At 42.2% G+C, this 25,823-nt stretch overlaps 1 protein-coding gene across 3 annotated transcripts in view; it reads left to right on the forward strand.

Annotated features, from left to right (window-relative positions):
- Window positions 1–25,823, forward strand: part of Lrrc3b (leucine rich repeat containing 3B) — an 84,282-nt gene that overhangs the window by 36,854 nt on the left and 21,605 nt on the right. Inside the window, exon 2 of one of the 3 annotated variants that reach the window (XM_085687905.2) lies at window positions 6,481–6,557. The exons of the other annotated variants lie outside the window; for them this stretch is intronic. The gene's annotated coding sequence lies outside the window, so the exon portion shown is untranslated. The remainder of the gene's footprint in view (window positions 1–6,480; window positions 6,558–25,823) is intronic. 3 annotated transcript variants of the gene reach the window in all.

The raw sequence follows: 25,823 nt of genomic DNA on the forward strand, positions 1-25,823 counted from the left end.
TGTGGGTATGTTTTCCTTACCAGCTCACACCTCCTGTGTTCTCTTGTTGTAATCTACTAAAACAAACTTCAAAATGTTGTTATCTCAGAAGGAGTTGGATTTGGTATTGACAAGTACAGAGAGAAGAGTTGAAGTATAAAAATATACAGTGAAAAGCAAACAAACAACCAGACACTAAAATGAACAGAAAAGGATCTAAAATTAAAAATTAGCTTGTTGATTTTACAAAGCATTCTTTGCAAAGGAAGGAGAAGCCGCTCATGGTCATGGAGACATAACCAGTCCTTAGGCTGCTTTTGTTTCTCTAAGGAGTTTCTTCCTATGCTGTTGGTTGTGTAAAAGTGGCCATGGGGCCCCAAGGGGCAGCCAGGAGTCACCAAAGCAGCTCATGTCCTAGAAAATCTGTCTGGCTTAGTGCTTTGACATAAATATGTCATAATTAAGTCTGATATCACATTGGAGCATTTCCAAATGTCATCAATCGTTCAAAATTCATGGAAAAAAACGCCTTTTACTTACTCCTTGTTTACTAATTCCAAATCAACACACAGAAGCCCCCCTGAGAAGAGACTCCATGTTGAGCCTAGGAAAGAGAACCGTGGAGAAACCATGGCCTCTGTCCTTAGCCACGCCTGTTTCTGGGGACACAGAAGCACCATTGGGTCTGTCACTGTAAAATTTATGAATAAACAGTCAAACTACTTCTAGAAAGAAAGCAAGGCAAGTGAAGAATAACTGAACTTTAGCAAAGAGATAGCTGATTGTGGAGGGAAAGGGGGGATAGGAATAGCAATTCCAATTTATGAATATTTTTATAGAAGAATGGATTCCTCCTTGCTAATGCTTAGTACCCATACGTAAAGGGACTCCTTTAATAGGATTAAAAAAATTGGTGGGATGTGGGGAATTCAGTTTGAAAGAAGGATGTTTTCATTTGCACAATTCCCAATATCAGACCAGAACTCTCTCTGTAGCTAATGTCAAATAATCCTCCCAACGGCCTGGCAGGAGAGAGTATGCCTGTCTCTTTTATCTACGGTTCTTATAGTTGCACAGTGACATTGGGAAGGTGGAGCCTAGAGCTCCTTTGTCTCCCTCTCCAGCCCCCATGGCTCATCACGTGGTAGCTTGCTACAGTTCAGACTTCAGTGCTGGAAGATTACCAGCATCCGAACTCCAAATACTCTTCATCAGGCCCTCCCTGATGTGATTTTCTTTTCCAGGATGATGTCACACAGTTAGTGCCCACCCTTCCCCAGTTTTGTCTCTGTATCTTCCAATCTGTGTCAGTTTCTCAAACTTTCATTTTTTCATGTTGCTATTATGATGTTGACAGATTTTTTAGCAATACTGGTCAGATACGCAATAGAATAGAAATTGCTGCTTTAGAAGTAGTATACCAACTATAGCATTTTTCTAAAAGATCAGAGTTGGGGTTGAAAAGATAGATATCATATATTAGCTATTCCGCTAACAAATTAAATATAAGAATTCATTGCTATGCAGTAAAGCCTGGTCTCTCTGAATTTTGAAAAAATTGTCTCATTGCCTGTCACTTAAATAAAGGTTCACTGCTGATAAAACTACCCCCCTGCTTAGATGGTCTACCCAAGCCTATGGTATTTTAACCCTTGAAAGATCTGATGCAGGTGAATCCTTCTAAGTAGATTCCTAAGGATTACTAATATTTGGTAGGAACATTCTAGACTAATATATGGGATTAATTAAGGGTTTTGATGAAGTATCCTGCTAAAACAATTGGCAATTTTCAAATTTCTACAAATTTCTTAAGATTCTTTGGCTGCAAGTAAAACGTAAAAAAATATTTTTTTTGCCTGTGTATCTGTATATGCAGATATGGAAGGAAGTATTGAGACTTCACAGAGTGAGCTTGAGAGCTCTAGAAATCATTGGCAGACCTGGACCTCGTCCATCTCACTCTTCTACCATACCTAAAATATGACCCTCACCACCCTTAGGGCCTAGGAAAGCTGCTGAAGCACCAGCCATTGTATCTGCATTCCATGAAGCAGATGAAGCAAGAGAAGAATGCATCTTTTCCTTTCTGAAGAAATTTTCTATAAGTAATGCCTAACGTTTCCTCAGCTGTAGGTCAAACCTTTGTCCTAGGGCACGTCTAAGATCCCAGGGAGCTGAGGAGCATGGTGGGTCCTGTTGATGGTGAGGTTGCTGGCAGCAGTGGAGTTCCTCTTAGGAGACAGACAGAGATGGTGGACACTGCAGGATAAAGAGTGGTCATTGCCACTGGTGGCCATGTTGACCAACAACTCGTAAATACGCAGACAGAGATAACTGGATTATAGAAACATTTCAGGATCTCATCCATTTTGATTTTTTTTTTTTTACTGGTTTGGAACTCTCTTTGATTTTCGTGTAAGCTATGTTCTATAAATAGTAATAAGAAGGCCGGGTAGTGGTAGTGCACACCTTTCACCCCAGCACTCAGGAGACAGAGGCAGGCAGATCTCTGTGAGTTCGCGGCCAGCCTGGTCTACATGATCTAGTTTCAGGACAGACTCCAAAGCTACAGAGAAACCCTGTCTTGAGAAAAAAGTAGTAATAAGAGCATATCTACAATACGATTAAATATTTTAAATAATAATTCTGCCCCTGTATAAGCTGTGTTAGGAGTGCATATAGTTTTAGGTTGTTTTTTCTTCTTGAAATAAATGAACTCTGTGAAGAGAACTAAAGAGCCTTTTTCTACACAGGATCCAAGAGGTCACAGTGTTATAAAAGCCCCACCAGAGCTAGTTACTAAAGGAGTGGATGCCATCAAAATGACAGAGAGGTTGGTGGACAGGAGTAGCAATCTTTTAGGTCATGAAGTCACCAGGCAGCTCAACAGAACAGGCAGGAAAGGCATCAGAGGATGTATCAGGGTTTTCTGCCCTGGAAATGTGACTGTCCTTATCAGGGAAGCTATCAGGGGACATGCCAGGGACTTCTGCATTGGAAATACCATTGTCCTGGTCAGAGAAATCATCGGGATGTTAGAAATTTCTCTGGAAATACCGTTGTCCTAATCGGTGTGAAGGAACGTTTCTGGAGAGAAGCAGCATCTCTCACTGGGCCTTCTTCAAGGCTGACGAGAACTTCAGTGATTTGAAATGTTGCAGGTCCGGAGCCTAATGACAATTCATCTTGAATTCTCGCATATTTAGCCCACTAAAATTTTCTTGCTCACCTCCATGTCTGACCTAACTTCCAACTAACATCTAAGAATATAATTGGAAAGCACCTGAAGCCTATTACAAATGTTTCTCTGCTTTAACCTACATACGTGATGCTTCCACCCTCATATTTGAAAAATGTTTTAATTTATGACTGTGTGTGTGTGTGTGTGTGTGTGTGTGTGTGTGTGTGTGTGTCTACTGTGAAAACTTCAATTGAGTAGTTACCATTTTGGAACATGGGGTTTGGGCTAACCTAAATCTAATTTCTCAGGAGATGCTCACTTATATTTAGCTCTTGAATAAAATATTTCTTACTCTCCTGGAGGTGAGACTTGTGTTCTGTATCAACATTAAAAACTTATCGTCCTCATGGTGTCATGCATATGAGCGCACATGTCGGCCACCATGGCCCCACTGCTATTCTTTAGGAACAGGTCTCCAGGAAGAGTGGATATAGCAGCTGGGAACATTTGACAAGAACTTACAATTTTAGGTTTTGCAAAAACTATAATTTCCTGATCCAGGGGTGTTGGACTATCTGTTGAGTCTTTTGTGATTTGTTTTCCCTTTAAAATGGGTGGATTATTAGCATAGGAAATTTGGGCAACACAGAAAGCAAATATACCACCCCAGAATGTTCCAGCCAGTGGTAAACAGTTGCTGTCTCCATGTGTGATTCATTCTTTTACTCTCTTCCAACACATAAAGATGGCTTAAATTTGTAGGATGATATACTGAAGTTCCTTCTCAAACTCTGGTAGCAGGTGGTCCACTAGGAGAGAAAGGCTTGGATGGTTTCTTTCCAGCAGCACAATTATCCTAAAATATTATCTATCACAACAGAGGTCCCCAAATCTACATACACACTGGATTTTACTGCACCAGTGTACCCCACAAATACTCAAACATTAGGTACACATACAATGGTACTTTTGTTGATATTAGTAGACATAAATTTTTGAAAAAAAAACAAAACAAAACAAAGCCCTTCTGAATGTATTGTGACTTGAACCACTGGTGTTTTTTCAATCAATGAACATTAACTGAGTTCAGATCTTTTATGTTGTGGCAGATGTGAAGATCCACTGAGGTACCAAAGATTCCTTTTTGTTGGTAAAGGTGAAAACCAAAATGTGACAAGAGAATGAGTGGCCAGTGGAGTATTTGCTATTTCCATGTGTTTTTATTACTGTTCTGTGGCTATGAAGAGACATCATGACTAGAGCAGCTTCTACAAGAAAGCATTTAATTGGGTGTTACTTAAAGTTTAGAGCATTGACCATTGTGGTGGAAAGCAGGGCAGCAGATAGGTGGCCATGGTGCTGGGGCAATAGCTAAGAACTTACATACTGATCCACAGGCAGAAGACACACACACAAAAAAAAATGAAACTGGGTCTGGCTTGGACTTTTGAAACCTTACAGTCTGCCCCTAATAATGCATCACCTCCAACAAGGCCACACCTCCTACTCTTTCCCAAAGCATTTGGCCTAGTGAGGATCAAACATTCAAACATATGAGCCTATGGGAGTCATGCTCATTTAAGCCACCACCCCAAGCCCTACTTGATATATGCCAACTCCTTGCAGAAGACCTGGTTTCCGTAGGCTTCATTCTCCTCTGTTAAATGGGGGTAATAGCTCATGTTGTGGAGTAGTCTTCTTCCAGGGTTGGGTTAACAAACCGGAACTAGCATCACCATTTCAGGAAATGAAAGGATTCCCCGAATGCACAACGACTTCTGAGATAAGGCAACGAGTATTCCTTTCACAGTCCAGAATGGCACTGAGAACCATGTAGCGGAATCCTAGTGCTCACTAATTGCTGCATTCTTGTTCTTTGGGATTTACTCTCTTGGTAAAAACTCCGTTGTGTTAAGAGAACAACCAGCAGCTTGGAAAATAAGAGTTTCCTGTTCACCACTAAAGATAGAACTATTTCACACTTCCGTCTTCCCCAGAGTTGAATCTTGCTGTATGGCTATACAGTAAAAGATGACACCTTGGGTTTCCATCATCGGGTGTGTAAAGGAGGGCTATGGCACACTGAGCATTTCAGGTTATTTTGATTTGATCTAATTTAGCCAGGCTAAGTCCAATTTTAATCCATGGGATAGGACTGTCCTTAGACATCACGTTGCTCACATTTCCTTGGGCTTGATAAAATATTCCTCCCCTCCCTGTCCTACTTTATGAATTTTTTAAGCTTTATTTGCGTGCTGTGCATATGGATGTTTTGCCTGTGTACGTGTGCATGCAGTGAGCAGAAGTCAGAAGAGACCATCGGATTCTCTACAGGGGGAATTGCAGAGGGTTGGGAAGCCAAGAGGTCAATTTACATCCTCTGAAAGCATGCCTACCTCTCCTTGAATTATTGTCCCTTGTGCTTGCTGGATGAGACTGAGTTTAATGTTTCACACTTGTCGCTTCTGTCCTCCGAGCCATTTATTTTATCCTGTGGGCTCTGCTAATGAACTTGGACTTTTATCACAGAAGACGCTAGGATGACTTAGGAAGAGGTGTACATTTCCCAGCAGGTGTCTAGATGAAAAAGAAAAACACTTCAATCCCTTTGCCTTTCGAGCATGAGGAACAGGCAGCAGGGCCCTAACAGTGCCCTTGGCCTTTCATACCTGTGGCTGCAGTGTACCCACTGGGTGCAAAGAGGATAGGCCTTGCAGAAGAAAATACAGAGTGTTGTGGCTCCAGAGACTTTAATGCCTTTTCATCCTGATGCTTATATCCTTAGGAAAATACTTTTGCCCCTGGGTTTTGGTTTTTATTCGAAGGGAGCAGATGATACCCCTGGGTTGTTTGGTAAACACCTGCAGTGCAGTCGGTGAAACGTCAAGAGTCATCACCACGTTAAGGGTTTAACTGACCATCTAAAGGTCAAAGCCGTTTGTTCCCTTACTGCCTAGAGAGGCGAGAAGTCAGAGGCGAGAAGTCAGAGATGCATCTAGGTTTTGTTGCATGGCCTTTTATGTCTCTCTCCCAACAGGGTATAGAAGTCATCTAAGCGCTGCATCTGTAGGCTGGGAGAGTGGAAAGCAGCAACATCCATGGCAAGTTCTGTGTGACAGGCACACACAGTGAGAGCTCAGGAACTAGCCATGGTTTTCATTGTTACATGCAAAGAACATTCAACGATCTTCGTAGCACCTAGGTATTTGAAACACTGGGTGCTTCCATGTGTGTGTCGCTTGTATAATGCTGGGCTCAGCACTTGGAGAGTTGGGTATAGCTCACTTTCTTATATGTCGTACAAATTAATTTTTTTACAGAAGGAGTGGACAAGTCTAGACTCATTTCGCAGATTGAGATGCTGACATCCAGAGGGGAAGCTTCCTCTGAGTGTGCGGTGGGTGATCTTAGACAGAACCTCACTTGGTATTTTCAGACCAGCACTGAAGTTCATCCTTCTTCAGGAGGAAACCGCTAGACTAGACAGGTGGAGAATAAAAATGCTGCCTCTTTTAACTATAAGATCTATTTAGTCTGTAGAAATTTAAAACCCAGGGAGGTTAACATTTAAATACATTTTAAATACCTTCCCAAACAGTGATCTGTGTGCATTCTACTACCCTCCAGATTCTAGCTGGAACTAGAAGAAATACACTGTTGCCCACTATTGATCTAACCAAATGCCTGTTTGATCTTGTGAAGCAAGTCTGTCATTCTTTATCTGAGTTTAAACTCACAGGAAAAACAATCTATAAATATCAAATGTACAAATACATAAATGAATATGGTGCATAGCGTACATATTATGCTCTGATTAAATAATAATTGTGTATTTATTTACACATATATACGCACATTTTCACATATATCCTAAGGCAATGTTAATCTTTCAAAATGCAGTCCTTTAAGATTAACATTGGAAGCCAGGGACTGTGGGAAATACCTGGAGTCTTTGCTGAGCCTAGTGGATCAGGCTAGTCTACTCAATGCCAAAATAAACAATCAGAGAATTGTTTTTTTTTTATTGAAACTAAAATTGAGTAAATTTTTGGCAGCCAAAACCATTCTGAAGAGAATATTGGTTTGTGTGGCATGTGCGCTATTTGCCTGTGGAGGCCAAAGGTTAGCATCGATGTCCTCCTCAAATATTCTCCACCTCAGAGCTTTAGACAGAACCTGGAACCTACCATTGAGTTAAGGTGGCTGGCTATGCACTGCTGAGGCACACACAGATCTCCACTACCAACTCTTTTTACATGGATGCTGGGTACCTGAGCTCAGATCCCTCGTATTTCCACACAAGTTGCTTGGCCCACTGTGTGATCGTCCCACATCAAGAACTGCTTTCAAGACATAAAGCAAAATTTGTCAAAGCAGAACAGGGAGCGGAGGGAATCACTCATTTCATGATATAAGGTGTAGCTCCCTGGAAACCACAGGCATCACCATCTTCCTGTGTGGGGGTGACACACAGTTTGTAACCAACTGCCCAGCTGAAATTCTATTTAACTTCATCTCAGTGGTTGCAGCAATTTGTGATTGTTGAATATGAGTTTATTATGAAGCTGAGGGATGAGCTTTCTTCTCGTAATTTCACGATGATTAATTGTAAGTGATCAAAAGCATACCCCACTGATGGGCAACAGCACAGTGTGAACCACCAGATTTGAAGAGAATATTTCTCTATTACCTACTCCTGGCAGATTGTGTTCACACCCTGTTCCCTGTCTGCCTCCAATGGTGGTAGCAATTTTGCTATGAAACACTAAAATATCAAATTTTTATCAACAATTGTAATCATGTCTTCAAAACTATTGCTAAAATCAGAGTGACTGTTTCAGTAATTGCTTAAGATTTGGGGATTTAGTATATTTGTCTGTTTCCCCAGTCCTTGAAAGACTTTCTAGTAGAATGTACCTAATTCAGACACAACTCTATAGCATGCCCTTTGGGGCAGAGGAAACACTTTTGGGGTGCAATAGAACAGCCATACATGACGGGCTGGGGATGCCAGGCAAGAGGTAGGCTTACTCTCTACTAGAGAGTTTCCCTCATCTCCTGTCAGTCCACGCTCACAGCATCTGTAGCTCAGCCTTGGCAAATGCCAGCTGTGCTCAGCGAGGCGACTCCCGGGGATTACTCTCACATAATCCAAATAGAGCTCTGCTATGGAGGCAAGTGATCATGCTTTGCACAAATGTCAAATAAAAAAAATTCAGTGTTCAGTTGCTTCTTACATTGTATTCTCTTTCTTAATTGAAGATAAACTGTTTCTTGTATAATAAATTCTGATTATGGTTGCTCCTTCCCAAATTCCTCCCAGATCTTTCCTGCTTCCCCAGTCACCCAACCCCCAACACCCTTTCTTTTTCTCTTTTTTGGGATACAAGTGGGAATTAATAATAATAATAATTAATAATAATAATAATAAAAGAAAACTCAAATACGACAAAATAAACAGAATAAGAAAAGTCAAAGAAAAGACACAAGAAATACAAGCAGACACTGGGACACACATATTCACACACAGGAAATCCATGAAAACAAAATCAGAAACTGTAATATATAACCAAAAGATCTGTAAGGAAAACGAAATGCTCAGAGAAAGCATTGCGAGACAAAGAAAAACTCTCCAAAAATTCAATTTTTAATCATCTACTACTGGCCTTTAGATGTTGCTTGTATTCCCAGAGAAACTAGATTAGAGAATTTATTTTTTCCTTGCAGGCAGTTATCCACTGGAGGAGGTCAGGGATGGGGCCTCATGTCTTCTTCCCCTCCCAGCACTGGGACCCCCATCCGACTGAGATCTGCGCGGGGCCACAGTCTCCGTGAGTTCATCAGGGCGTCAATCCTTTTGTGTCTGTCAGACACTGTTTACTTGGTGTCTCTCATCCCCACTGGGCCTTACACTCTTTCTTCTCCTTTTTCTGCAGAATTCTCTGAGCCTTGAAGGGAGGGATTTGATGGAGACATTCTCTTTAGGACTGGGTGTTTCAGTAAATATCCTTCACTCTTTGCACATTGTCCAGCAAAGGGTTATTAGGAGTCACTTTATTGCTATGCTTCTTTAGCAGAACAATAATATTTTGTTTTCCCCCTAGGTCACCCACTTATCTGGCCTCAGGTTCTTGGTCACCTGGGCAGTGTCAGGCATGTGTTCTGTCTTATAGACTAGTCCCTACTTCCCAGCACATAATAGTTGGTTACTCCTACGACTTTTGTGGCAATATTACACCAGCATAGCATGTCTCGCAGGCAGGTCACCATTGCAGATTAGAGACTTTGTAGCTGGGTTGGTGTTTACCTCTCTCTTCTGGTAGTGTGCGGAGAGCCTTCTAGTACCATGAGCACCAGTTATGATACTGACTCATCATCATCTCCTTGTTCAGTGAGTCATGCACGTATTGTCTTTAGCAATGGAATCTTACCATCAGTTTGTACAGACCAGCCAATATCCTGGGCTATAGCCTGGGTTGTCAAGGAGCCCCTTTGGCCAGCAACTCAATTAGATGTAAGCCATGTACAGCACTGGCACGGAAGGTTTCATTCGGTGGAGGATTTTGTCTAGTTAGGGCTTTGTCTCTCCTAATATGTGGTGATTCCAGTTTAGATTTCTTCCCCATATGAGATATACTAAGAAGTTGCTACTGTGTTAGGTACCTCATACCACACCCATACCACACCCTCAAATGGCTCCTAGTTTGATCTGTCCCTCCTCCATTATCTCCCCTACCCCGCTTCCTTTTCCTCATTGGAATAGGGAAGTATAAATCATATTCTTTATAGAACAACTAAAACTGAGCTTATGAATTTTTATTTTTCTTGTCCTATCCAGCTGCACTGATGGATGACAGTGTCCTCTGTGGTGCTGTGTGTGTGTCTGATGTAAAGCCATTGACACTCAAGAAGATGGGTCCCAGAGGTCCACAGATATAAAGAATTGCTAGCTCAGGACTGAGCCACAGAACAAGGCAAATAGTCTTTTGTTAGGTTTCTCTCTGCTGTTGGGGAAGGTTTGGAGAGCAATGCTAGACTCTGAGGCAGACTGGTAAGGTGGTGTAGGCACAGCACCCAGTAGTGAGATTCCCTGCTCCAGGCCCATTACCACCTTTAAAGCACGAGAGAACACTCTAGTGTGTTGACTAGAGGTTTTTGTCCTGCCCAGTCCCACAGCCATTCCATCCCAAAGAAACACACAGACGTCCGCATTAATTATAAACTGGTAGGCCTATGAACTCAGACTTCTTATTAACTCTTATAACTTACATTAACCCATAATTCTTATCTGTGCTAGCCATGTGACTTGGTATCTTTATCAGCGAGGCATTCTCATCTTGCTTCCTCTGTGTCTGAGTGATGACTGCACACTAAGACTTTTCTCTTCCCAGAATCTCCTGTTCTTGTTGTCCCACCCATACTTCCTGCCTGGCTACTGGCCAATCAGCATCTTATTAAAGTAATACAAGCAACAAATCATTACAGGATAGAAGACCATTGTCCCACAGCGCTAGTAGATTGATCTGAAGGGCCTATTGGAGAGGAAACTTTCACCTTGATCTTGCTTCTGGGTTAGGTCTCCCTGGCTATTCTTCTTAACTTGTCACCAAATGAGCAAGGTCTGCCATCTTCCTGACAAACCCCACTGGCATGGCAGCCAGGGAAGAGAGGCATCCTGGGCTCTGCCAAAGTCTGAGCAGATCAGCAGCTTTCTGAGAAGTATCAAGGTGCAATCGCTGGACATAAAAAGTAGCACATATCTTCCCTACTTCACTCTTCTGAGTTTCTTGGTCATGAAATTGAACCCTAAGTTGTGGACCATGTTGGGAATATAGGCAGGCCGCATGAGGTCTACTCTTCTCCTCTAAAATTCTAATGTAAATGACAAGTAATGGAACAATAAACACATAATGGACACATTAATAAGCAGGAAATATGATAATGATGGAAGATTCGAGCTGAGCCACAGCCATTCTCTGCTTTCCAGAAGAGGCATGCAGGTTAGTCAGGGGCCTAGACATACCGCTCTCAGAAATGACTTCCTTGGCACCTAGAGTTAATCAGTAGAGATCATCCCCCTGCAGTCACAGCATCTCCAATCTAACAGATAAGTTATGGGATTTGATCAATGTTTTTGTCTTATTGACAGGGGACAAAAGCAAAACGTTTATTTATGAATATGAAAATGGAATTGAATGCACTGAAGTAAAAATAAGGTTTTGACAGGAGTAACTCGACCTAAATAAAGCAAACTGTGAGCATGATGCAAATGGCTGGATGCTGGCTCTGCTCCCCGTCTCATAAAAATGAATAAAGAATGCTCTTTAAAATTTCTGCATTCCTTATTTCGGGACAATTTTTCTGAACGAATAACAGCATTATATCAGTTATCATAGGCGCCGTTACTATTAAAACACAAATTCTCCATGGAAGCAGTGCCCACGTTCTTCCTTACTAGTCGCACCTAGCACAGCAAATGTCAGTGACAAACAGTGTAGATGATTTGTGCGGCTTTAGAAACACCTACAAGGCATCAGCTTAAAAGTCCCACAAGTTCCTCAGTCCTCCTGGAATTTCTCAGGAATCTTTCTCAGGGATGGGTCTTTTCTTGTCCCCAACTCATAAAGTCATAAACTACTCCTCCAGGGTCTCCCTTCTCAGTCAGCAGCCTCCCTGACACCATCCTGCCAAAGTTCCTTCTTCTTGAATGTTCTTCAAATGGAAGGGGCTTAAATATGATGAAAACCTGCGAGATGTTTTTCACTGTGCTCGTCCTATGTCGGGTCCTGTGACTGAACCATCAAAGGCAACATAGCCAAAAAGGACAATGAATCTCCGGATGCTGACTAGCTTTGGACCTGTATCTGTGCACTGTAGTAGAGTTTTCCCACTTGGTCATTCTCACCTGATTTTATAGCATAAGATTAGATATCTGTACTGATAATTCAGAGCTGGGGACTGTCAGTCTTTCTCCTAAAGCTGTAAGATCAAAACACTGAGAGACAGCATGCACATAGTCTGTGGTTCTTAATTTATAGGAATTTTTTAAATTGCACTTGTGTGTGTGTGTGTGTGTGTGTGTGTGTGTGTGTGTATGCATGTGCTACAGCCAAAATGTAGAGATCAGAGGATAACAAGCCAGAGTTGGTTCTCTCTTTCTACCTATGAGTTCTAGGGTTTAAACTGCGGTTGTCAGGTTCAGGCTACAAGCATTCTTATCCACTGAATAATTTTACCTGATACATACATACATACGTATGTACATACATACACACACACATACACACATACACACACACACACACACACACACACACACACACACACACACACACTGGAGATTAAATGTGGCTCTTGTGTATCCTTAGGAAAGTGTTTTACCCTGAACCTACGCCTGCCTGTGTCTGTGGTGCTAAAACCGGACCTGCATGTCCCTGTCTGGAATGCCTTTATTCGATACCTCCAACCTGTGGGGTGAGCCAGGCCTGTGACATCAGTCCTGGTCCCAGCAGTGACTTTCAGTGCCACATTAACCTGCCTTGAGCCCTTGCTCTCGTCAGCTAGACACACAGTCTGCCAGCTACCCACGGTCTCCCTGGAGCTCCAGAGAGAGGGTGGGAAATCCGCTGGTGGCATGGAAACAATTAATTCTCCGGTTCTTCAGTTTGCCCAGAATATTCCAAGCTGTGTGAAGAAGCCCTAGCAAATGTTATTTCCATTTTTGCCACGTGGTGTGAAACTGGAGATTTGACAATGGTATTGATTAAAAAAAAAAGATTAACTGGAATAACTGCTTTTTTTACATTGTTGAGCACACATACAATTGAATATATATATATATATATTTGGATGTCAGGGTTTTATAAATTAAGTAATTGCCTACAGAATCATAACAGAGTATCACTTGAGCTTTTTGCTTTTCAAAAGTATGATGGTAGAACATGCTTTTCGGTGCTTGCTCTTTGTGGGAAACTAGCTGTTATTCTAAATGACTTCCTTCATATTCTGTTGGGTGAAACGTGTCCATGATTTCATGAAATAGCAGCGACCTTTCTTGGTTTATTTTGTTTTAAATGTTTTGTGTCTGGGACAAAGAGTCTAACAGCATGCTTTGGAAGGTGAGAATCCAAGGTTTGTTGCAAGTATTCCCTGAATGGTAGTGGACCGCAGAAGTGGTTGGGCTTCAGGGCCACACTATAATGTAGAGGATTGCTAAGGGGAAATGGCACTAGAGCAAGGATCATACATTCGCCCCAGGGTCAGAGAGCAAGCTAGTTCCTTCGGAGAGTCACCGAGATGAGTCACCAGTGCCCTCCAGTGTCACGTGGAGATAAAAGCCACGCTGTTTTCCTAATAGGACTGCTGAACTATCAGGAAAAATAGCGTGTATCAAAAATGTGAAAACTACACTGCTAGACAGCAATACACAAGGGCGTATGGAGGTCATATTTGCCTCTAGGGAGTGGGAATCAGGTGATGTAGAAATATCTAACCCCCAGGACTGAGAGTTATCCAGAGAGCACTACTGACCTCGAGGGAAGCCCAGCCAGCAGCCGCTGTTCTGAGCAAGCCTTTCCCTCTCATGGAATCAGCAATGGCTGTCAGGGCACAAGCTCTTCCACCTCTGTCCTAACCCAGCCTGGAGGGTGACTGTGAGAAAGACAGCAGCTAGAAGAGTGGCAAGGGGTTGGCAGTGGACCGGATGTTGGGGGATGTCAGGGGTACCGCCATTCCAGTGCTACAGCAATGAGGTGAGAGATCACGCCCAGAAACTGAACTGCCGATAGAATCAGTGGCCAACCAAGGACTTTTTACAAGTGATAACAGATTTATAGGAAAGCCCAAGCCCCCTTCCAGGTAAAATTTACAAACATCTGGCATAGAGGGCATTTTTGTTTGGTCCTTACTCGTGCCAGAGTAATCAGAATCTGTTTCCCGGGGAGCATCTCCGTTCACGATTTACACCGAAAAGCAAGGCCTGCCCAGAGCTGCGGGAACAGCCACTTCCGGAGAAGCATTGGAGCTCACCACCATGAGCCATGAAATCATAGTTGCAGAAGACCAGACATCAAATAGCCTTTGAAGGTCGTGCCGTTCCCAATTTATATTCTGTTGAAGGTCGGAACAAAAGCCTGCAAGATCAAAGAGGATATGAAGGCTTTCTGGAAGGAAGAGTGAGGGATTCTTCCCTGGAGAAAAATGAAATGTTAGGGTGAAAATTGGTATCTTTAAGGTCAGATTAGCAATATTTGAGTGAACCCTGCATACCAAGGCCGCTATCCTCCACTGAACTCAAGCACATTGGTAATGAGATGGCTCATCACCCACAGCAGAGGCTGTTTTGCCTTGGGTAGCTGAAGACTGCTGGATCTGTCTTGGTTACTCAGTCTTCCAGACGGCAGAAAGAGTGGAGTAGAGGCCTCTGGGACGCACACCCTGTCCAAGCCACTGTGTCTCTGCAGGGAAGGCCGTGCTGGGGATCAATGGTGCTGCCTGAGACCCAGAAGCACCTCCTCTGTGAGATAAAGAAAGTGAGCTTCTTCGCCACTCTGGTAAAGCACAAAGATAGCACATCTAATCACAAAGCACAGCTCTGGTAGGGCCTTTAAGGTGGATGCTTCCCCTGCTGACCCATGCAACTTGCCTGACCACAGACTTCTCATTCTCTGCTCCAAGAAGCAGAAGTGACTGAGCGTTAATGCCCTCTGTGCCTTTGCCCAGAGCATTGGTCCCTCCACCCTTCAGAGATTGTCACATCACCCAGTTCTGCCCCTGTTTAGGACCTCGGACAACTGCAGTTAAAGCTCCTCTCCGTAGCGGGGCCACCGCTCCACCGCGTGTTAGTCCCTCTCACACATCAAGAGATGTGTGTGTCTAGCTTCCTGAGGGCAGATATAGGGTCCACCAGACTACCATCTCTTTTGGGAACAGTGGGCACATGAAGAGATCATAAGAAAATACTGAATGAAGGAGCAAGGGTGGGTGAATGAGGGGGAAGGATGCAAAAATGCACTGGACTCTCCAAGCCTCGTGTTCTTCAGCATTGCAGCGGTGCAGCTCACCTGTTCCCTTTCCCCTCCCTGCCACCTGCAGAGGAGCCTGGGAGTCTGCACTCCTAAGATCCTCTGAGGTGCCAGGTGCCTGTGCTGCTGTGCAGTGGGCCAGGGATGGAAGAAGTCATCCCTGCAGGGAGGAATAAGTCCCAGCCTTCTGGCTCTCTTCCTCCTCGCTGTTTCCACATCTTGGGGCCTCATCAGTGAAAGGACAATAAGGAAGGTGCCTGATTAACTGGAGGATGAGTCAATCTACCCTGGGGCAAACTCACCCCAGAATGCTTCTCATTCTGTGCTAAGCTTAATTTGAAATGAGGTTGTTAAAGGAAACCGCGGAGGAAACTGTAAAGTACCTCAGGTAGCTAGGAAATCTGGGATCTACAGATTTTGACTAAACTTGTTTTAAAAGCTAAATCATGTCCCAGGCTTTGTTTTACATTTTAAAGAGGAAAAAGGCACATTCTAGACTCTCTCTTCCCTCATTTAACCACCCCATTACAGCTTCTGTGTGGCTGTCTTTACCCACACTGCCAAAAAAAAAAAAAAAAAAAAAAAAAAGAATTGACTGGTGGGGTAAGTCAGTGGCTACAGGCGCTTGTCTACAAGCTTAATGACTTGAGTCTGATCCTAGGGACCCACATGAAGGAGAAAAAAATTACTCTCAAAAACTATCCTCAGACCTCCACACGTGTGCACACCCATATTTACACACACATACACACACACACACACACACACACTAAGTTAATAACAAAAAAAAAACCTTAAATAGCCAAAGGAACATGAGAGCTTTTATTCATATAATTTCCTAATGGAGGTTAATATCAATCCACAAAGGGGCACTTATGAACCTTTCTTCTCAGTGAGAAGGCCAGCTTCTCTGATGATCTGTTTGAGAATCGGCATCTTATTAGTCCACATGACGGGGAAGTTCTTCAACGGTTCAAAGCTCCAGGGAAATGGTCACTCCTGTGTTCAGCAGCAGTAAGTGGTTCTATATTCCTCACCAATGTCTTTGTCAGAACAAGAAGGTATCTCTTCTGAATTTCATTTATAAATAGCAGCAGACTAAAGAAGACATGAAAAACCATGCAGGCTTGCTCTCCTTTTATAGAAAACGCCATATTATTAGAACCACAGCGCCCAGCCAAGACTGTGAAGCAGTGAGCTTGGGACTCCCTCTTGCTCCCCGTGACCCCTGCTGTCTCCTGTAGTTAGATAAGGAAGCTGTCGAATGATAGGCCATGGCTCCCTTGTATAATGCCAAGTCATTGTTATGAAGATTGGATTCTCTGTTGTGTTTATTCTGTACCCATTGCTTCTTAGAATCTGGCATACAGTCAGCTCCAAATAGAGGGTTGAATGAATAGAGCTACTGTCATGTGATGGGGAAGCCTTGTTAACCAATTTTCTTTAAGAGGTGTGACCAAGTTAGGGTGTGGTTTTTTGGAATTCAGGTGCACTCTCTTTGTGTGTGGTTCCCTCACAGCACAGCTGAGCTTCTCGTTCCTGTTTCATGAGTTTTCCCCTTATAATAAATAAAAATATAATTGTTTTATCTTTTAGCTAGCCTGGTTAACTTCTTCAAATTGAGTTAACTTCTACAGTCGGTGTCCAGAAGGTGGAGCTTGGGTCTCCAGTGGCTCTAGCCAGCCGCTGTTAGGCTCCACTCCTCCATTCAGAGACAATAAGCCGCTTGTTTGTTTTTCTACTTCTCAACCCCGAAATAATCACACAGAAACCATATTATTTGTAATATTGTTTGGCTAATAGCCTAAGTGTATTTCTGGCTAACTCATATCCTAAACTAACCCATCTCTATTAATCTGTGTATAGCCACATGGTTGTGGCTTACCAGCTAAAGATTCAGTGTCTGTCTCTGGTGAGGCTACATGATTTTTTTTTCTCTGCCCCATTTTTTTCCCACAGCATTTAGTTTAGTTTTCCCCACCTAGCTCTGTTCCCTTATATCTCTGCTATGGGCCCAAAGCTGTTCCTTTATTAACCAATGGTAATCACAGCATACAGAGGGAAGTCCCACATCACCTCCCCTTTTCTGTTTAAATAAAAAGGGAGGTTTTTAACTTTAACATAGTAAAATTACATATAACAAAGCATTTATCAAGCAAGAATTACAGTTACAATATTTATATCTTCTTCATCTTTTATCATAACTAAGTCAAATTATAACTATAAATTCTTTAATTCCATCAAAGATTCCAGAAGGATATAATATTACCTAAGTAAACAGAAAGTACATTGTAAGTTATGTCCAAAACTCTAGAATTGACAGAGATCTAATGCCTGGGCAGTCACCCAAAGTTCTTTTGTACCATTGGGGTATCCATCTTTATCCTACAGACCCATAGTATCTGGCAGACATTTTCATGAAGCAGGAAATTTTAAAGACAGTTTCGCCTATACGCATAGTTTGTCAGTCACTTGTTCCTGTATCCTGTAGAATGTCTAGCTGACTCTTTCATGAAACAGGAACTCTGAAGGACCATCTCACCTTTAGTCAAGTTCAGTAGTCATTTATCTGTGTGGGTCCTGCATGTCTAGTTCGTGAAACAGTCTAGGCAAGAGCAGTTTCTTCCCCAAATGACTAACAGATTCCATGAGGAGCCTCTTCAGTACCCATCTTCCTCTTGAAGTAGCTTGGTGCTACCAGGAACAGATATGTTTCATTGTCATGAAAAGTCCTAACTTCCTAAAGATTTTAAATGCCATATTATGTAGTCTTTGAAAGGTTTTAAGAATGCCTATCCACCTGAAATATACCTCTATACATCTAGAAAATCTAACATGACTACAAGCTTGACTATTATAGATGATTATCTATTAACCTATATTTTTAATTATATATTACATTTTTAATGGGCTGCACAAACACAATACCTTAATCAAGATCAGAAATACATATACACAGTATAACAAAATTGACCTCAAATTTGTATCAATAAACCAAGATCCATACCAATGAAAATTTCTATAGCATATACACCTTTAAATGTAAACAAACATTTGTAGACAATATTTGGGAATATGGGTGTAGTTCTCCTCCAAATTTTTTCTTGCTGCTTATTGGGCAAAGTATATTTGGGAGTGTATTCACAGTAACCTTTAAGGGGTCCTGATGCATCAAACCATATTAGTCTAGAAGCAATCCACAGGTTCTCATTCTCTGTGGAAACAAAAAAAGAACCTTTTTTTCAAAGCAACATATCCTTAGACCCAAATTTTGAAGTCAAGATACCTTTGTAATATACATGCTAGTTTAGCTTAGCAGCCCAGATAATGAAATCTCTCTTTGTACTTAGCTCCTTTACAGTCAAAAAATTCAAAGAAAACACACCAATATACATAATCCAGACTCTCTGTGAATTTTCCATCTTTTGTTTACTTATTTCAATCTATCACTGTCTGTACTCTGTCTCTTTAAAGACTTTACCTTTATTTTTAAAAAAACATTTACTTCTTTTTATAACGGTTTATATTTCTTCTTTCTCCCAAGCCTATTACATTTGTCTAACACTGTGTCTTATTTAGAGTTATTTTTTAATGTCTGAATCTGTTCTATTGTGTATTTGAAGTTTTTTTCTGTCTTGGAGAGTTTTTAAAATAGTAAGCAGCTTGGTTGCAGTGGCTCTAGATACTGGCTCTGTCTTTGTCTACTTTCAAAATGGTGGAGGTACCATTACTGCCAGCTCTAGGATCAACAGGTAGGAGCCATGCTCAGCACTTTAACTCTGAGAATGAGCATGGAGTACATAAACCCTTCTTATCTAAGTAATAGCTAAATCTGCCATGCAGAGCACTGTGCAACCTGGAAATATCTCTGTGTATGGTGGCAGAAATCCACTATGCTCTCTTACCTGTACATTCCTAGCAGTCCTGATCTCACCATCTGCCCAGGTTGGGGGCACTGAGCTGCAAGCATGATCTCAGCTACTTTCCCAAGAGGGTATACAAGCACCTGGGCCTACAAATCCCATTCAAGTGTTCCATAGCTGTACTTCCAGAAAGAGTCAGAGTTTACACCAGCAGCATGGCCTAGAAAGTCAGCATTTCAAAACCATGGCTTTTTTTTTTCTGTTACTACCAAGTCAGGAAAACCTCTCTTAAGTCACAGTGTGCAGACACCAAGCAAAGCCCATTTGGGAAAATAAATGTGACTAAACTTTGTTTTTTGGTGTCTAGAATTCCTTTTCGAGCTCTCTCAAGTTTTACATGGATTTAGTCCCATGTTGGGTGCCAATTTGTCGCAATAGGCTGCTTGTTTGTATTCCTACTGCTCAGCCCCAAAATAATCACATAGAAACTATATTATTTGTAATATGATTTGACCAATAGCTTAAGCATATTTCTGGCTAACTCATATCCTAAACTAACCCATCTCTATTAATTTGTGTATGGCTACATGACTGTGGCTTACCAGCTAAAATTTTGGCATCAATCTCTGGTGGAGCTACATGGATTTTCTCTGATACCACCCTTCTTTTTCCCAGCATTCAGTTCAGTTTTCCCTGCCTACCTCTGTTCCCCTATAGCTTTTTTATAGGCCCAAAGCCATTCTTTTATTAACCAATGGTAATCACAGAATACAGAGGGAAATTCCATATCAGTCATGGAGATTTTCTCTAGATTGCAGCAATGTATGTCTGTGGCTGAGTCTCAGTGGTGTGCCCTGCCACTCTCTCAGGTCTCAGTCTTACCTTAGTCATTTATATCTTCCTGTTTTCTAGGTGTCCATTCATATGTTCTTTTCTCTACCCCATCCCCTACTCAAATGGACAGCATCATCCTTAGGGTCATCAACTAAAAACCCTTATTTAAAACAACAACAACAACAAAACCACATGGACTGTATATCTCCTCTGCCAGGCACTTAAAACAGATGCAAGACCCAGCCCAGTGCCTTAGGATTCAGAATCCAGATAGCAGGATGGCATCCTCCTGCTGAAGCTCAGCATGCAAGACAGTACGTATCTTCTCCCCTCTGCCATAGTTACAACTTACAATGGGAAGCTTCATGTCATTGTGTCTGGCAGTCTTGAGGATAGGATAGCTAGCTGCCTTGAGGATCCATGGATTGTGTCTGTTTTCTGTCATCTGAGAGGAATGGCATCCTTTACAAGAATATCAGAATTTCCAGGGAACATTGGGGCCCTTTTTTGGTTCACCAGCAGACTCGGATCCCCTGTTGTTGTGACCCTCAAGGAAGGGACAGCTATTGCCTCTGTCTTACAGGTGAAAAGGCTGAGCAACAGAGACAAAATGACTTGCTGGAAATTACACAGGTGCTAATCAGTGAATGCAGTCCCACAAGGTCGATTTTGTCTTTATAGAAGAAATGTCAAATATGATTGATAATTAAACCTATTTTATTATTTTTTATATGAAGCAGAGAAGCACAAGCCTTTACTATTAACTGAAATTAGTGCTCAGAAAATTTCACAGGGATGTGAATCTCCTGGTTCTTGACACAGCCAACATTTTACTCTTTTTACAAACCCAAAGATATTAATAACTTTTGCTTATTTCTTCAAAGCCCTCGATATTCATTTCTCCACTAAAATGTTCATTGAGGAAGAAAATATTAGATACACAATTCAAGCTGCTCTGTGTGCTTGGGAGTCCTACTAAGTTACACTTTTGAGTTACATGTCTCTATCTATCTAGAAGTAGCCTGTACCTTAGCTTTCATGTTTCAGGAACAAGAATTCCTCTGGGGGTTTCTCTTGCAAGCACTCTGTGCCATGCCAAGAATTGGGAATTCCACTATATGACTTTGCAGCTCATCCATTTGCTCACCACAAAAAGCTACATGGAAGATTCCTCAGTAATGCAGTAAGCCTCTCTGTAGTACATGCCAGGCATGTGGTTTGCCCTGCAAACAGTTAATGCACAGATGGCCTCCGCACCTTCCCACACGATGCTGAAACCATGCGTAATGTGGGAAAACCAGTTGGCTTGTTACATTCATAGGAAAAACTACATGGCTCTTTCCTCTGGATTGTCAATTTTTTAAATCAAGACTAAAGATTGGCATGGTCTACCACAAAGTGAGGAATCTGTTTGGCATGTCCTCACACACAGATTTACTTGTATTTTAAAAAAAACGATCTTTACCTTGAGGTGCTTTCCTGTTTTGTTGTTAGACACTGAATTTTGTCTATGAAGCTAAAGACTAAAGGGGGTATTGTGCAGAGAAGAATAAACATAATCTTCTGTTTTTGCAAATATTTATTTTCCATTTATATGCTAAGAATGGCATTGTTCTGGGTAGTTTTGTGTGAAACTAACACACTCTAGGTCATCTGAAAGGAGGCAAACTCAATTGCGAAAATGCCTCTATAAGATCAGGCTGCAGAGCATTTTCTTAATTAGTGATTGATAGAGGAGAACTCAGCACACTGTGGGTGGTGCCATCCCTAGGCTGGTGATCTTGGGTTGTATAAGAAAGCAGGCTGAGCAAGTCATGGTGAACAAGCCAATAAGGAGCCCCCTCCACATGGCCTCTGCATCAGCTCCTGCCTTCAGGTTCCTTCCCTGCTTGAGCTCCAGTCCTGACTTGCTTCAGTGATGGACTAAGATGTGGAAGTGTCAGCCAAATAAACCCTTTATTCCACACTAGCTTTGGTCATGGTGTTTCAGCACAGCATGAGAAACCCTGATCAGAGCAAAGGTTCAATGGCTGGGGGAGAGAAAGAAAAGAGAGCAAGGAGGAAAGCAAGCCCATTCTTTTCCTGCTGATGTGTGCTTAAATCTTTGTATTAATCTTTGTGTTATGAAAGTCTTTCAGCTTATCATGATGCCAATTCTGTGTGAACACACTAAATTCCATTAACAAACAAATATAGGTATAGATTTTGTGAGAAAAATGTTGTATTGACTATGTAGTTGTAACAGGACAATTGATTTGAAAGCTAAAATCAAATTACCTTTCTTTTTTTTTTTAAACTTTTTTTTTGGTTTGTTTGTTTTTGTGACAGGGTTTCTCTGTGAAACAGCCTGGCTGTCCTGGAACTCAATTTGTAGATCATCTGCCTCTGCCTCCAGAGTGCTGGAAAGGTGTGTGCCACCACGGTCCAGCTAAATTACATTTCTTTTTAAAGGCATCATAGCAATAGCATATGGAACTCACTTTTCCTCCCAGCCTCCTAGGAGCAAAAGGCATGAACCTATTGTCCCTCCTTTACAAGAGGCAACCATGCATTATGTATAGGAATCTAAGCCCTTAAGTTGGAAGATCAAGACTAGGCTTTGCAACCTAGTCTTCCCTGGGCCTTGATTTCCTCAGTTATGACAAGGAAAAAAGCTGGTAGTTTGGACTTTTTAGGGTGGCTCTGAGGGCAGAGCAGATGGATATGTCATTACAGAGCACAAAGCCCTGAATAAGATCCCATCAACATCAGCCACAACAGTTACAATAGTTATTCTTATTATGCTGGGTTAGCATTATTACCAGCTACTGTCTGTTAGAAGAGTCACCGAATGGTTGATAAACTTGGAATAAATAAAAGTTTTTCTGAAATGAATGAAGGTTCTTGAATGTTTAAGCAAGGCCATTCATTTAATAAATCAGTATATACGATGTATTTGTCACATTTAGTAGTTAACTAGATCCTTTCTATACTGTAGCCAAGTAAAATCATGCAGACTCAGGCAAGGGCTTTCTGCCAGCCCTTTGTCATGAGCACGTTGTTCATTTCATGTTCCTTTTCTTTTCTGACACCTGGCCTAGGATACAAGCCCTTCTGCATCTAGCCTGCACCTCATTACCATTACACTGTCCTAGAAAATGCTCAAGTGGTGTGGGAAGTCCTTCTATCTATGCTTTGCTTTTATTGGTTAATGAATAAAGCTGTTTCGGCCAGTGGCTTAGCAGAGTAGGGCAAGGTGGGAGTTCCAAGCCGAAAGAAGAGGAGAGAGTAGGTGGAGTCAGTGAGAAGCCATGTAGGCACCACCAGAGATAGACCCTTGGAGCTCACTGAAATTTTGCCGGTAGGCCACAACCTCATGGTGATGCACAGATTAATGGAGATGGGTTAATTTAGGATATAAGAGCTAGCTAGAAATACACTTAAGCTATTGGCCAAACAGTGATGCAAATAATATAGTTTCTGAGTGATTATTTCGTGGTCTGGGGAGCCAGAAATTAGCTAACATTTTCTCCCAACACTCAAGTTCACCCAAGTCCCACCTGGCTTCCTCTCTGTTCCACCCCATGCACACCACAGTGTCCACTGTGAAAACATCTCCAGCTCTTCCCATAAAGTGTCCTGATTATTTGAGAAACCACATTTCCCTTTGCTTTGTTCTTGGGAGGAAGAGCTCTTTATTCCCCTCCAAGAAGTTCTGTTAAAGGGTCAAGTGCTGTTGGAAAGACTGTCCCCCACCTGGACGAAGCAGAGCAAATACTTGAATATGATTATCCTTCCCCATGACAGAGCACTAAGTGTCCTCCTCATAGCCTCATTTGGGGGTGAGTAGCACAGAGGATAGTCCCCTTTTTTGCCATTGAACCTCACAAGCTGCAGCACTATGGTGTCATGTTTACTGGCCCCCCTTCACCTTGGTTAGTTTTGTGTTTCCTGTTTAACTATTCCAGCATGCTTACTGAAGACAGTGCAGAAATTAAGCTGTCCTGATTGGTGCCCAGGTCTCTCTGTACAAGCACCTGTGACATATGAGATTGGCAGGCAGAAGCAATCTGTCTTAGTTGGGGGTTTCTATTGCTGTGAAGATACACAAAGACCATAGCAACTCATATATATATACCATTTAATTGGGTTAGGCTTACAGTTTCAGAGGTTTAGGCCATTATCATCATGGTGCAAAGCACGACAGCATGCAGGTTGACCTGGAGAATGCTGCATCTTGATTAGCAGAAAGAGACTATGTGCCACATCGGGCATAACTTGAGCATATAAGACCTCAAGGCCCACCTCCACAGTGACACACTTCTTCCAAAAGGCCACACCTACTCCAACAAAGCCACACCTCCTAATAGTGCCATCACCTATGGGCCCAGCATTCAAACGCATGAGTCTATGGGGACCATTACCATTTAAATATCCACACAATTCCAAGTTTATTTATTTAGGTTTTTAGTTCTGCCAGGATAAATTTGAAGATTTCTGTTTTCTTTTCATGTTTTCTTCTTTCTTTTTCCCAGGCAGGGTCTCATTATATAGCTCAGATTATCCCAGAATTCATGAATCTGATGGTACTGCTTAGCCAGACTTCGAGAACTTTTGTTTTCTAGTTATTCTTAGGACATGTTAGGACTTTCAGGGAAGAATTTTGGAAAGGAAGCAGAAGAGGTCCTAGCAGGAAGGCGAAGCTAGGAAACTCTGCGGGGTCTCCTTTGTCCTTTGTTTTGAGCTACCTGTCTCTCTTTAGGGAATAGTCTGCACCTCAACTTCAACAGTCAAATGCAAGGAAGGGAGCTCTTGGTGAACACTGGTTTACTTCAAGATGGGGTCTCAACAGCGCCGCTTCTGGTCTCTTGAGCACAGTGGCAACTGCTGACAAAGCCTGTGTCCTGAAACCGCACTATGGTGATTACAGACCCATCAGTCAGGCCTGAGTCCTTTTATGGTCTTAGGAAATACACATGCCAGACTCATAATAGAGTGTCAGCAAGATTCTTGATATGTATAAAGGGGTTTTTGGCTCCCTAGTCCAAGATAGGGTATAAGGATCATGGATGAGTAAAACTACAGTACTTAAGGACTACATCCCTACCAAGAAGTGAAACTAATTCAAGACTCCAAGCCTAAAATCTTTCCTACTAAAAACAAGGCCACCCACCACCCTGTCCAGCCCACTGATCATCTGTTTGATCAGGCCCTATGTTACAGTCTAATCAGATACTCTCTGCTGCTCTCTTGCCTGCCCGGGCGGAGTAAAACTCCAGCACACCGGCAGACTCTCTCAGGGCTAAGCCTCTGTTCCCATGTCAGCACATTCTGTCTGGTGAACGTTGGTCTGAAGCAGAGTCTGACCCTTATTCCACGGATCCTTCCTGTCAGCATTTTCTTGGCTCCTTCCAGCTGGCTGGCGCTGCCACAGATCCATCCCATTGCTGTTGGTGAATCAGCCAGCTCAGATGATTTGCTCAAGTTATTCACTCAGGACCATGGCTGGCTGAACAATTTCTTGGAAGCATCCCTTGTCTTGAAAACAAAGCTGAGAACATTTCAGGTCTATCTACAAAGACTTTTTCTTTACTAAGAGTGGCCAAGCAAATTATACGGAGTGGCTGAGCCCAAAGGGTTCTCGTGAAATGAAGTCAATTTCAATCTACATGGCATCAAAGGATCAGGCAGCAGTGGGAATCTGGCAGGCTGGTGGACAGTATTGTGGCCTTGACTGTTCATGTGATTGGTGTCACCATCTCTCTTCTGTCTCTTGTTGGCAGTCTCTGCTCTACTGCTTCCATCTCTGGCAGGCATAATGGAAAGCCCCTTCCTAGGCAGTCTGTCTTATGTTGATGTACAGAATACCCAAATTATTGTGAACAGAAACTTACTGCTCAAACTTCTGAAGGCTGAGAAGTCCAAGAGCCTAGTGTCCATGGTGGATCTTTCTTACTGCAGCAT

The sequence above is a fragment of the Myodes glareolus genome, chromosome 5, assembly GCF_982192425.1.
Source record: "Myodes glareolus chromosome 5, mMyoGla1.1, whole genome shotgun sequence".
Taxonomy (NCBI): Eukaryota; Metazoa; Chordata; class Mammalia; order Rodentia; family Cricetidae; genus Myodes; species Myodes glareolus.